The 13,414-nt window shown below is 38.0% G+C and overlaps 1 protein-coding gene and 1 pseudogene across 1 annotated transcript in view; one reads left to right on the top strand and one right to left on the bottom strand.

Moving 5' to 3' along the window:
- LOC103074497 (serine-threonine kinase receptor-associated protein pseudogene) overlaps positions 1 to 2,700 on the bottom strand; it is a 33,824-nt pseudogene extending 31,124 nt beyond the window's left edge.
- PDE3A (phosphodiesterase 3A) overlaps positions 1 to 13,414 on the top strand; it is a 311,664-nt gene that overhangs the window by 66,897 nt on the left and 231,353 nt on the right.

Raw genomic sequence — 13,414 nt, 5'->3', positions numbered from 1 at the left:
GAAAAAAAAAAAAAAAAAAAAAAAAAAAATTCAGACGGCTAATTCCTTGGTTTATTTAACCTACTTTCTAAACCACACTTTTGATAAAAAAAAAAAACAAAACCCACATTATATTCCAAAAGCCATATTCAATTTGGTACTCTGCCATTTGCTAGTTAAAATTGTTTTGGAAATTTAGTTGAATGGTAATTAAAATGTATCTTTTAGTATGCTTTTGTGTACAGGAAGTAGAAAACCCCCAAATGATATATGTGATAATAACAAAAATATATTGTCTCACAAATGGAAGTCTAGAAGGTGTCAGGGTTGACATCATCAACGAGTTCTGGTTCCATTTTCCCTGGGATTCTCTAACTGTGCCCACCTCTGGTGGGCAGCAGTGGAGCTGATGTGTTTCTGGGGCCTCATATCCAAGCACAATGAGGATGAGGTGTGGATGAGGCAGAACTTTCCCAGCTACCCCCCGAAAAGCATCCTCTTAGCGTATTAGTTGGAATAACCTCTTTTGAACCATTCCCTGAAAGGGCAATGGAATCACTCTCTGACCAACCTGACCTTTGGTGGGACAGAGCAGACTTGGGACACTTGGGTTACGTGAGAAAGTGGTAGATGCCTCAACAAATTGGGACTCTCTGAAGGAGGAGGAAGTGGGTGGGGGCCGTGATGGACAGACAAGAAACCTTGCACCTTAGAAACATCGGAGATTTTGCATTCCTAATATTAAAAGAGGCAAGTGTGCAAGTCTGAGCATCCATTATGAAGCAGGAAAAAGAATGTTGGAATATATAGGGTACATCAGTGGCACACAGTCTTAGAAATTATATCAATTGTGGTGATATGTTATTACCTCTGGTTCTGCTTGAAGAGGGTCTCTATATGCAGGATGACTTTAGAAAAATAGTATTATGAAACTTTTGATAAACAACACTGCTTTCTCAGGATAGCTGTTTATTTCCAATGTATTTAGCCTGGAATTTGGTTTTTAATAAATCTAAAACCCAATTAAGTAAACTTTTAATAAATACTGTACCATATTTCAATGTCAGAATTCTAAGAACAGCGTAAAAAGTTTTAAAAAATAAGTACACAAAATGTAATTTTAGTAAGGTTGAGGAAAGTGTGGGCTACTGGAAAGACAAATTTAGGTGAATGGCTGCTGGAAAGAAAGATTTCTGTATCTACCTAGATAAAATATATGTCTTCTCTGTTACAGTTTTGCCTTCAAATTCATTGTTCACGAAAACAATGTTTTCTATTTAATGACATAACAGATAATGGAATTTTTCATAGACGGGTTGTGTACAGATGAAATCCTAGACAGTCACAGTGCTTTCATAAGTATGGCTGTCTCCTCCACTCCGACCTCCACTCTGTAAGCAATTCTTGCGTAAGAATTGCTTATAGAAAAATTGGGTGATCAATTAGTTTTTTCACCCTGAGCTCTGTTCTCATTTAACTTGAATTTGATTTGTTCTTCCTTAAACTCAGTATGTCTCACGTAGGAGGTTCGAGGTTCCTACATTGTTAAAAGAATGTAGAGCTTTGATGTTCTTGTGACATGTCAATAAAGTACCTAATCTCTTGATTTGTTAACTCAGCAAAGGAATATTGAATATTGACGTGACCTTTTCCTTTTCTGCATTTCAGCTGAGTTTCTGTCTCATACTCCAGCCTTGACTATCTGTTACCCATTCTTGTTCATGACTAGGGCATGTGCCCCAAATTGTCCATGGACCAGGAGGGGAACATGCATTTGTGATGTTGTAAGTTTATAATGTGTTTCCATCAAACTTCCCTAGAGGCTTTGAATTTGTGTGGTCCTATTGAAACTATCGAAGAAACCTCTGTATTCATCTTTATGTGAGGGAAGGGCCAGAGAGGCTGTTGAGAATTGTTTATAGAGGATATTTGCCAGTTTTTAGTCTGGTAAGGATCACGAGCAGGCAGAGGCGATGGATATAGTTGTGAGCAAAACCAGGCACAATCCCTGTCCTCAGAGAGAGGGTAGCCCAGTGGCAAACACAGGTAAAGTAAATACATATAAAATGTGATGTTTGAGAAGGGGAGGTATGTCATGCTCTGAAGAGCCTATGATAGATTTCTTTCATGAAATGCTGATTGAGCCAAGATCTAAAGGAAAATCAGAAATTAAATTCCCGCTATAACATGAAGAGTAGCCTTGAAATAAATATAAGTCATTTGCTATCTTTCTCTTACCTGATTAGATATAGTATTTATGTGGTATGGGATATATTGCATCGAGATTACATCTTTTAGATATTAAAGAGTACTTTTTCATCAGGTGATGCAGAGCAGAGTGTCTCTAGTTGTGCAAAGGATTAAAATATTTAAAACAACTTTTAGTTCACATTGATATGAAAGAGAAATGAGTAGCATTTTGAAACGCGTTTTAATATTTATTACATTGTGTATTGTTATCGTAAGACTTCAGTTCTTCATTTGATTTAAAGAATGTTTATGGAGCATCTATATACCAGGCGCTGTTTTGGGTGCTGGGGTCCAGCAGCTAACAAAGCCGAAACGGCCCGGGCTATTAAACTTACACTCCAGAGAGAACGTCCCTCTGAGAGTTGCCTGGACAGGCTGGCGGTACTGTTCATTTCTCATTCTTTCAGAGCGAATCCCAGTTGCATTGTCTATTACTGGGGAGTCACTGTGAGATTCTTGATCGTGGAGCATTTTCACTCAGTTACTAACATTGATGATCTGTGACTGGCATTTGTATTTAGCTTGATCAAAAATATCACTGTGCTGTTAAATCAAATCTTGAGAATCCTAATTCTTTTTGTCTCTTCAGCTCTATTGTCCGGCAGAATCCAGGCTTCTTTTCCAGATTAAAAAAAAAAGTCATTTAGACTGCAGATTGTTCTGAAATAGTGAACCCCAAACAACCCCATACAACACTGATACAAGTTTTTTGTTTGTTCTACAACTAGGGGAACAATAGTGTAATAAAAAACATCAAAGAAAACTTGGCTGGGACATAGGGAGGACTGGCGATGTGAACGGCAATGTTAAATTGGTTAGACTCTAGACTTGGGGGAGGGTCACAAAATCTGAGTATGATTCCTGGATCTGACTCATACTAGTTATGAGTTGTCATGAGACAGTTGCTTAACTTGATCAATCTGTTTTCTCCTTTTCTGAAAGAGTAATTACATATATGTTCTCTGCTCAGCTTGTAGCTGTTGTAAGGATCCCGTGAGAACTGCACGGATGCTTTTCTATTGTAGTGTAGGTGCAAAGCTAGAAAGGGTCAGATTTCAGGACACAAGTATGGTGTTTTTTTGAACCTGTTTTTTTTTTTTTGCGGTACGCGGGCCTCTCACTGTTGTGGCCTTTCCCGTTGCGGAGCACAGGCTCCAGATGCGCAGGCCCAGCAGCCATGGCTCACAGGACCAGCCACTCCACGGCATGTGAGATCTTCCCGGACCAGGGCACGAACCCGCGTCCCCTGCATCGGCAGGCGGACTCTCAACCACTGCGCCACCAGGGAAGCCTGAACTTTTTATTTTGTATTGGAGTATAGTTGATTAACAATGTTGTGTTAGTTTCAGGTGTACAGCAAAGTGATTCAGTTATGCATATACATGTATCTATTCTTTTTCAAGTTCTTTTCCCAATTAGGTTGTTACAGAATTTTGAGCAGAGTTCCCTGTGCTATACAGTAGGTCCTTGTTGGTTATTCATTTTAAATATAGCAGTGTGTACATGTCAATCCCAAACTCCCTGTGACCACTCTTGATATAATGCGGTGTTGGATCTGGACAAATAACTTCAATAACGGAAACTGGAATTTGTTTTCTCTCACCTTGTGAGTGTGTGTGTGTGTGTGTGTGTGTGTGTGTGTGTGTATTTCTGGTATTGGGCAAGATTGAGTTTTTTTTTAATATGTTGGGGCTAGGAGTTTATTAATTAATTATTTTATTTTTGCTGTGTTGGGTCTTCGTTTCTGTGCGAGGGCTTTGTCTAGTTGCGGCAAGCGGGGGCCACTCTTCATCGCGGTACGCAGGCCTCTCACTATCGCGGCCTCTCTTGTTGCGGAGCACAGGCTCCAGACGCGCAGGCTCAGTAGTTGTGGCTCACGGGCCCAACTGCTCCGCGTCATGTGGGATCCTCCCAGACCAGGGCTCGAACCCATGTCCCCTGCATTGGCAGGCAAATTCTCAACCACTGCGCCACCAGGGAAGCCCCAAGGTTGAGACTTTTGGTGCAGAGGGATTTTTGTGGTGTCCCTCAAATTCCATGGTGTAGGTAAAGGTGGGATGGATCCTGGCTCCTCAAAGGTAGGTTCGTGGGTCAGCAGTATCAGTGTTACCTGGGAGCTGCTAAAAATGCAGACTCCCAGTCCTTGCCCTTGATCACTGAATCAAACTCTGCATTTTAAACAAATCTCCCGGTGATTATATATGCAAATTTTCTCAAGCACTGGGGCGGACAGATTTCTTTCTTAGTCTATCCTGATCATTCAAAAGACTTCAGGACGATGTAGCAACACTGGCAGCCAGCAGCTGCTGAATGCTTTAGCACCACCTGGGAGAATGGGGGGGGCGCAGGAGGGTTATTACAGAAAAAGATAGGCTGCTTTCTGTTCCCAAGAAACCATCTTAGGGGTCAGAGGTTCATATTCCATTATCAGTCCCCTGAGCCCACCAGTGTTCAAAAATGTTTTTTTCCCAAGACTTTTATGGTGCTTAAGTCAGATTTTTCATATTGGAATAACAGACCCAAAATGACTGGCAGTTATAGTGGCTGGGATTAAGGAGGGAAATATTTAGTCAGAGGAACTGGGCATTTATCAGGAGAGCTGTATGATTTCATCACTGGGATTTGGTTTCTAGTCACCTTTGCTCCCTGAGGACGGTGAGTAAGTGCTGCTTTACTCTGCCTGGTCTAAGTTCCGTGAGGCACGCATTCTCAGTGACGCGGCATTTGGCAGAAAAAATATATATATATATCTTATTCTATTATAAAGGGAAGAATGAAATTGATTGAGACCAAGAGTGGCTTAAATTCTCAATAAAGATCACATGCATGTTTGTAAACAGGAACTAGTTCTTCAGAGTCTATATGTAATATTCAGACTTTTTCTATATAATTGCAAGTTAATCTTCACTTCCAGTCTTACCAAGGTTTAGGGTGAAATAGAATTGAATAAGCTCTTCCCTTAGAATGGCACATTTCTTTGCAGGATAGATGAAATAATTTTTAATCTTTCCCCTTCTGTAATTACAGTGTTGCAACTTTGCTCTTTTCTTCCCCTTTTTCTTTCTTTTCTGCCTGGGGCCCTGGGTGAAATTTATGACATTTTTTTTGAGCTAGATGCTGTGTGATTCCTTTGTGTGTTGATTCCAGGTCTGGACTTTGAAAACAAAAATTGAGAGTGTTGGATAAGGCGAGGTCAATCAGCTTTAATATTGGAGATGGATAGATGCCTGATGACAAAATTTCAGGCCTTATTTTTCCAATTTTGCTACACCTGAGTGAAATTTTGTCATGGCCTGCATTTGGGAACCAGTCCTGTACCTCACTCAGCCTTCGCTCATTTATTCAACAAATACTGATTGTGTCCTTACTGTATGCTAATAAGATTACAGGTGGTAGGCTTAGTGTAGAAAATGGAGATTTACACTCAGTCACACAGCTTACATTTTATCATGGTGGATATCCTTTTGAAAGAGCCCACAACTCAAAAGTTGAAAGTGAATTAAATTGAGGGTTGGCACTCTGTTGCTTATATTAAAGCCTTTTGTTTCAGTTTTAGCTAACCCTCCTTTATATAAAGAAAAAGGATTGTTTTCCACAGTAAGATTACCAGTCAAACGGGTAATTATTTTATTATAGTTGTCTTCCAAAGCAGACCCGTGCAAGAGTATTGCTCCCATGAAGACTTTTCTGAAGTTCTCCTATAGCTGATTCCACGTAGTAATGAAGGCGTCCTATTATTGGATGTAGAGAATGTTGCTAGAAAGAATTAGTCTCATTTTTTCCAGAGTTCACCAAGTCACTCCTGTTTCTCTTTTAAGGAAGCTCCTAACTCTCCACAGGTGTTGAGCCTTCTTAAAATTTCAGTTTATCTTTAGCACAACCTGCTCTTGAGTGTTTACTATAAAGGTTTTAACCATGTAATAATTCTCCCTTAAAGAAGTCTGCCGTACATATTGTTAAGGCGGAGTTGTCATGGCTGTTGTGCTGTGTTTGAAGCCAAATACATTTCTCAACATTCCAAGGTTATGGGAAGACACAGAAATAATTATCTTCAGATGTTGACATTGCACTTAGTGTGTTAGTAATATAAGAAAATACGGTTCCAAAGTCATTCATCTCAAAGGCAATGCAGAATTCAGTATGGATAAATATGGTGTGCATTCAGACACGTACTATGGTGTAGAAATGGTAGAGTGATTTAGCTTTCTGTCATATCTTCTTAACATAGGATATGAACTGAGTTAGCATGTTTCCTGTTAACGCAACTACAGTCCAGACATGATGTGCTTTGCTTGCAGCTGAGTTACTGCTTTTAATCACTGAGCCAGACCCCGATTCTTGTATTCTGTCTTGTCACTTAATATGTTTTGCCTTTAAGTCAGCTGCAAAAGTTAAAAAATTAAAATCTCCCCGTAGTTTGGAAATGTAATTTTTCTATAATCGTCCATAAAATGATGATATGACTTTAAAAGCTTTATCCGTCTCGGGTAGTTTTGGAAGGAAAGGGTTAAGAGCAGTAAGATTTAATTGTTGGAGAGACCAAGATCAAATTGGAAAAATACTTGAAACTTATTTTTGTCCTAACATTCGTATATGACATCCAATATGAATTTCATCTATTTATGTCAGCTTATCTTCTAGTCAATAGCAAGAGGTGAAGCATGAACGAAGTTTTATTATACCCACAGTAGTGAGTCCTTACATTAATGGAAAGGCAAATTCTTTTCATCTCTTAATAATCATTAATTTTTTACAGTAACATTGGGAGAAAACCAAAGAAAAGCTCTATTGGATGTATAAAGTATTACACTTAAAAAAAATTCAGATCACTGAGTATTGTCGATTGCTTATCTTGCAAAGCAAAATATTTTGATATTACAGTATTGTAAATGCTGTGGGCAAAAAGGAGCATCTGCTGAGTTTTTACTTTCAAATGCATATTACTGTCTTTACCTTGTAGTCTTTTAAAAAATTTTTTATTTTATACTGGAGTATAGTTGATTAAAAAGTTGTGTTAGTTTCGGGTATACAGCAAAGTGATTCAGTTATACATGTGTGTAGATGTATCTATTCTTTTTCAAATTCTTTTCCCATTTAGGTTATTACAGAATATTGAGCAGAGTTCCCTGTGCTGTACAGTAGGACCTTGTTGGTTATCTATTTTACATAACTGCAGTATGTATTGCAGTGCATAATTTAAAGTGTTTGCAAAGTACAAGAAGTTTATTATATCGTTTAACTATCTGTTTCGAATTATAACTTTAAAAAGAAAATGGGACTCCCTTCCTCTCCGCCCCGCACCCCTGAGACAGATTTTCCATGACAGGATAGTTTTAAACATCAGGATGTTGCATAAGTCAGCCTGGAAAAAATCGGGACAGACAGCTAGCACTGTCTAATAGAACTCTGCTTTGTGACAACATTTTTTTTGCTAAATTAACTATACATAAAATATAATTTTCCTAGTTATTTGGATATGCTTTCAAAATCAATTGTTTTTTGCTTAGTTGTTTTTGATTATTTTTATTTGGGCATTCTATAAAAATAATAAAAATTTAAAAATCATAGTTTAGTGTAAGATCCAAAGAAATCCAATTAAGCTTTGACTCTCATGAATATGAGAGTACCTACACAAGGGACATTTGAAGAGTTAACATGTATGGTGAGGTATGAAAAGTTAAAGTGATGTATGTGTCTATGATACTGCCCGGTTTTTATGTTTTACAAGGAGTATTTAGGACTTCATTTTTAAGCTTTACTTTCCAAAAGACTTAAATTCCAGAGTCATTTGTAATGGAAAAGAAGTTGGTTAGATGGCTCTATAATCCCACAGGTTACTTGTCTGGCTCTAAAAAAAGTTCATGGGATGGAGATTAAAGGTCAAAGTCTGTTGCAGAAAATTTGCAATCAGGGTGGCAAGCAGGAACTGTTCCCTAAATCCCTTTGGATTTTATTTTATTTTTTATTATTATTATTTTTTAACATCTTTATTGTAGTATAATTGCTTTACAGTGCTGTGTTGGTTTCTGCTTTATAACAAAGTGAATCAGTTATACATATGCATATGTTCCCATATCTCTTCCCTCTTGCGTCTCCCTCCCTCCCACCTGGATTTTATTTGATCACTTAACCAAAGAGGTCTGGGCCAGGCCGTATATTTTTCGGGATGCATTGATTAAACTATTGGGCTGGTTGCTTTTCAAGTGCAAATCTATTTCTCAATAAGTCCCATCACTTACACAACACCTCTTGAATGCTTGTTTATCACAGCAGACACAAAGGGTATCAAGGGTTTATTTGTTGGTGGAATCTGGGGGAAAAACAAACTGTTTTTCAATGGCTAGTTGTTTATGAAGATCCCTCTCTGCCTGATGACATCTTGAGGGCTATGGGAGTGAAGGATGCTATTTGTACAGTTGTGGAAGATTAGCTTTCTTCCTTTTCTGCTCCTGGAATATAGGAATTAGGGATTTTCCATCAGAGAGTGTGAATTTTCCTTTAGGATTTATCATCAACATGCCACGGGATTTTAGAACAGTCAACCTATCTAACCTTTGATTATTTATAGATAAAAGGAAGGAGAAAATTACCAGTTTTGTGAAATAGTTGTTGTTTCTGAACTTTGTGAATAAAAATATTATATATTGTTCTATTAAACTTAATCAGGTTATGTTAGAATTGGATCTAATTCCTTAAATTATTCAACAGTGAAGATCAATACATTCAAGGCATTACAACTAAGTACCTCTGGAAATATACATGGATAGATAAGAAGTACTACTAGCTAAAGAAAAATATAATATACCTGAGAAAAATAAGTTTTATTTTATGTATCTTTTATCCAGCAGAAAGGTTATAATTAAGTGCCATGAAGCAGTTAGAAAATATGTTCTAGTTCAGAATTGGAATCTTTTATTTCCTAGAGGTGGGGAGCATTCATTCAGAAAAATCTCTGTAGAGCAGATGGTATTTGAGTTGGATCCTGAAGGGTGAGTGGAATTTGGCAGGTGGAGACTGGGGAAAGACACAGTCAAAGGCAACATCATTAGTAGAGGAAGAATGGAAAAATATGGTATCAGGCAATAATGGCTTACTTATGTTATGGTCATAAAACGGCCTAGATTAACCTGTTCATCCTTACTTAGAACCAGGTACTTTGCTAAAATAAGCATTTACATATATTATTATTTTATTTAAATCTTCATGATAAGCCCAAGAAGTAGAATTTTATAGGGAGAGAAACTACGACACCGTACAACTGGTATTTGGCAGAAGTTGAACTTGAAGCTGGAGACTGGGGCCTTGACCACTGACCTCTATTTCATGATGTTGGAGGATGTTTGGTACCACATGAGGACTGTGGTCACTCACGGGATATTTTTGAGCAGGTTGAGTAATGTGTTCTTCTCAGTTATTCTTTTTGCCTCATTTCATCCTCGTATTTCCACCCATTCCTGTCTTCAAACCCTGCTTGCAAACTACAGAGAGCATTTTGAGCATTATAGCACTTTGAGCATTATAGATCTGATCATCTAGTGCATTTTCTTACAAGCTTACAGTGTTTGCAGGTCTACAGCATGTGTTTCCTGCTCTTTCCCGTGGTGAACAAGGCCCTGCCAGTCTGCATAGCTTCGTTTGGAACTATTTTCCATTCTCCAAAATCTCCTTGTCTTCTCATTTCTTTATTTTCCTAGGTTAGCACCTCCATCTGGATGCTTTTCTCACCTCTGGATCCTCCATCCCCTTCCACTCTTCTCATTTATTATTAAATATTGAACTACCTGCTAACTTTCTAGTTGATATAACATTTGAAAATTTCTAGACATGCGTTTCTACATCAAAATGGAATTTAACTGTTGACACTCCATATTCCATATTAAAATGGCTTTTACAATTGTTTAATGTAGATTGTTTTTCTTTTTAATTTTTTTTTCAAACTTCCAGTGTGTGCGATATCATCACAACAAAGTATGTGTAGTAGTCAGGATAGGCTAAGTTAGGTTGTGGTAACAACAATCACCAAAATTGTAATGACTTCTAACAAAAGAGACTTTCCTCTTATTTTCATGTGTCTTGGCAGGAAGACTGTGCTTATTACAGTTACTTCCAAAGGAAGCTCCCCCTGACATGTGTTTCCCCGATCACAGGGCAAGAGAACGTGGTAAATCACATAATGGCTGTTAGCACTTCATCCTGGGAGTGATTCATGCCACTTGCGAATACATTTCCCTGACCTCACATGGCCTCACTGAACATCACGGAGATAGGGAAGTACAATCCTGCCATATGGTGGAAAAGTTGGAGGACAAATGGAAATATTTAGTCAACAGCACTGCAAAGTGTGAACAATTAGAAATTGTAGGCTAATTCTGTTGAAGTCTATGTTAATTAGCAGTTTGAAAACATGTAGTCAAAACTAGCACTTTGGAAATTAAAACTAAAAAATCCTAAGATGTGTGATTATGCATCTTTCGAAATCATTATTTCAGTTGGAAACATTGAATTTGACATATATGCTTATACATAATAAATGTAAGCGCTTAATGTCTGGGAAACAAAAACACATGCTAAAACCATCTTGCCCACTGATAATGTCAAAGAAAAAGGCAGTGTCAGAGCAAATAGGTTGAGTTATCCTCAGTTATATATCATGCTTGAAGGATCCTCTTTTCCGTGATCATCATTTAGAATTCATCAAAGACAGTGAGCCAAGTTTGAATGAGTCAGAATTCCACATTGGAGTACTCCTGTAGAGATTTGTTGAATTTACAGAAACATAACGTTTTTCTTAATATTCATTCTCCTTTGGTTTGTTTTCAGTTGTCAGCACTAATTGACGACCAGCAATTGTAGACATTAATTGCTGTTTATTTCCTTTTGCAAGAAGAAGTTATATAGAATTTGATTTGAGGGGCATTTAACATGGAGAGAAATCTTACTCTATCCTATGTACGGATATTTGTTAAAGTATATCACTGAAGTCCTCACCCCTACCTTGACTATCTTCATATGTATGTGAGAGGACTTGGGTAAAAAGAGAAATTAAGAATATAGTTATACCAGAATTATCTGTGAATATTAGCTTCTTAGGAAATACCTCATTATTTTCTGGGATGAATAATGACTGTCAGTGTGATCAAGGATACAAACATAAAATGAGGAAATCCAAAAGCAGTATCTGTGTGAACCACAAAATTTGGCCAGTAATTGCTTTTTCCTGTGTTTTGTTTTTATTGCGCAACAAGAATATCTCCTTCCATTTCTTGTGTGTAAGTTAAATATGTCTGAGTAGATCCCTTAGCTTTCTTTTTCTCACAGTAATTGGTCACCATTATCAAGAGATACTTTAGCATAAATTAAGGATTCATGTGGAAATCATAATATTCCGTGAAAACAAAATTTTTTTTTTTCTTTTAAAGGAGAAGTGGGCATTGATTGTTGGTCTGCTTTTCTCACCTAGCAGATTTCCTTATGGAACATTCTTCTGCCTCACAGAACATTTGCCAGATTATTCAGTGCTCCCCCAAAGGTCTGCATTTCCATAACCTCCCAAAAGAAGAACTGATCTTGAATGTACTATGTTCATCTCCATTTAAAGGCAGGATCTTGGTGGCAGTGTGAGAGAAGAAAAAGATGGAGGGGAGAACCTGGCAGTATTGGTTTATGTAGTGGAAAGTTAAAGGACAAGAAAACCTTAAAATTATTGAGTACATGAAAATTAAGTTCTTATTCTTGGTAGGGGGAGATTTCAAAGATGATACATCCCCGTAATTCCTTTTGTCTCTCTTGTGTAATTGAACAGCGAATAGTTATCAAGTACCTCTTTGTTTAAGGTCCCTATGGCTAGGTTTTCTTTTCTGCCCAGCTTTCCCTGTTCTCTTCTCCCCCAGCAGCTCCCAACCTCTGCGTCATGAATATCAGTTTTCCATGTGCATTGAATATGTTTCTCTAATAGGCCTCACACCAGTCACTCTTCTGGCGCCAGATACATGTGAACAATAAGTAAGCAATACCTCTTAAACTTGCAAGCTCATGAAAACAGCAAAAGAAACACACACAAAAAACAAAACCAGTTGGTTGTGTTGGTTTTTATCAGCCCACTTACATTCTGAGGAATCTAGTCAGTCAGGGAAGTTTATTATTCTAGCTAAATTCACTGACTTTATCCATCAGTCACTACGTTTCCCGTATGTAGCAGCGGGTGTAAGAATATCATTGACTCGGCAACAAATGATTGACATTTACCAGCTCAAAAGTTGCCTCGTCAGTTTTTGAAATTACAGAATGGAAGCATTGATCTGAACAATTCAAGCCTCACCCCCTTTACTGGTCAGGCTGTGGAAGACATGATTGTAATGAAATGACAGCGTGCGCTCAGTGAATTAAAAACCAAACATGATTTCAGGAAATGAAGGGAAAGGGTGAAGCCTGCCTTAAATTGTCTGCCTCAGAGATGGTGAGAAGACTTGGATAGTAAAAGAAACAAGAAGTGTTTTATTATGAACCTTGAGTGTATTCAAAGTAAATCAGTTCATGTTCTACGAAGCAATTTAGGCTCCAGGTTTGAGCCCATGTGGATCAATAAATTTCACACTAAGTACCTAATCTCTAGCCTTAGAAAACATCTCATGCTCTCGCCAGTTGTCAGCAAACCCATCACCACAGCTAGTAAAATAACACCCAAAGCAAATCCAGGTGGCAGAAATTGCACGATTAAATGGGTGACAAAAGAGCAAAATGGGTAAGTTATACAACATCGTTTCCACTGGACCCCACAGTATACTGCTTCCTTTAGAAACAACTAGAAGTCTAGAGGTAAAGCCTGGCATTAAATTCTCCAGTTGTTGCAGGAGTAAAGTGTTAACAGCTGTGCCTGGGTGCTCTTCCCCTGCTTTGTCCTGGAAATACTTAACCATTTCAGAGGAACTGATGACATACCTTGGGAAAAAGATTTCTCTACCATATTGTGCAAATCCGTGTAAATCTTCCCATTTTTTTCCCCCTTTTCAGAGTTAAGTCACACAAGTATCTGTAAGGCTTTTCCAAATACTTTGTTAAGCCTGAAAAACATTTCCCCCAAACTGACAGCATTTCCAAGTGGCTGCTGATTATAGCCAAATGTGAGCGTGTATGCACATATGGAGTGAAGCCAGTTTTTAAAACGTGGGTGGCATTGTCTTTCCCT

This window comes from Lipotes vexillifer, unplaced genomic scaffold (assembly GCF_000442215.2).
Source record: "Lipotes vexillifer unplaced genomic scaffold, Lipotes_vexillifer_v1.1 scaffold559, whole genome shotgun sequence".
Lineage (NCBI taxonomy): Eukaryota > Metazoa > Chordata > Mammalia > Artiodactyla > Lipotidae > Lipotes > Lipotes vexillifer.
The sequence above is the reverse complement of the archived record's forward strand: the minus strand, read 5'-3'. Positions and strand labels throughout refer to the sequence as shown.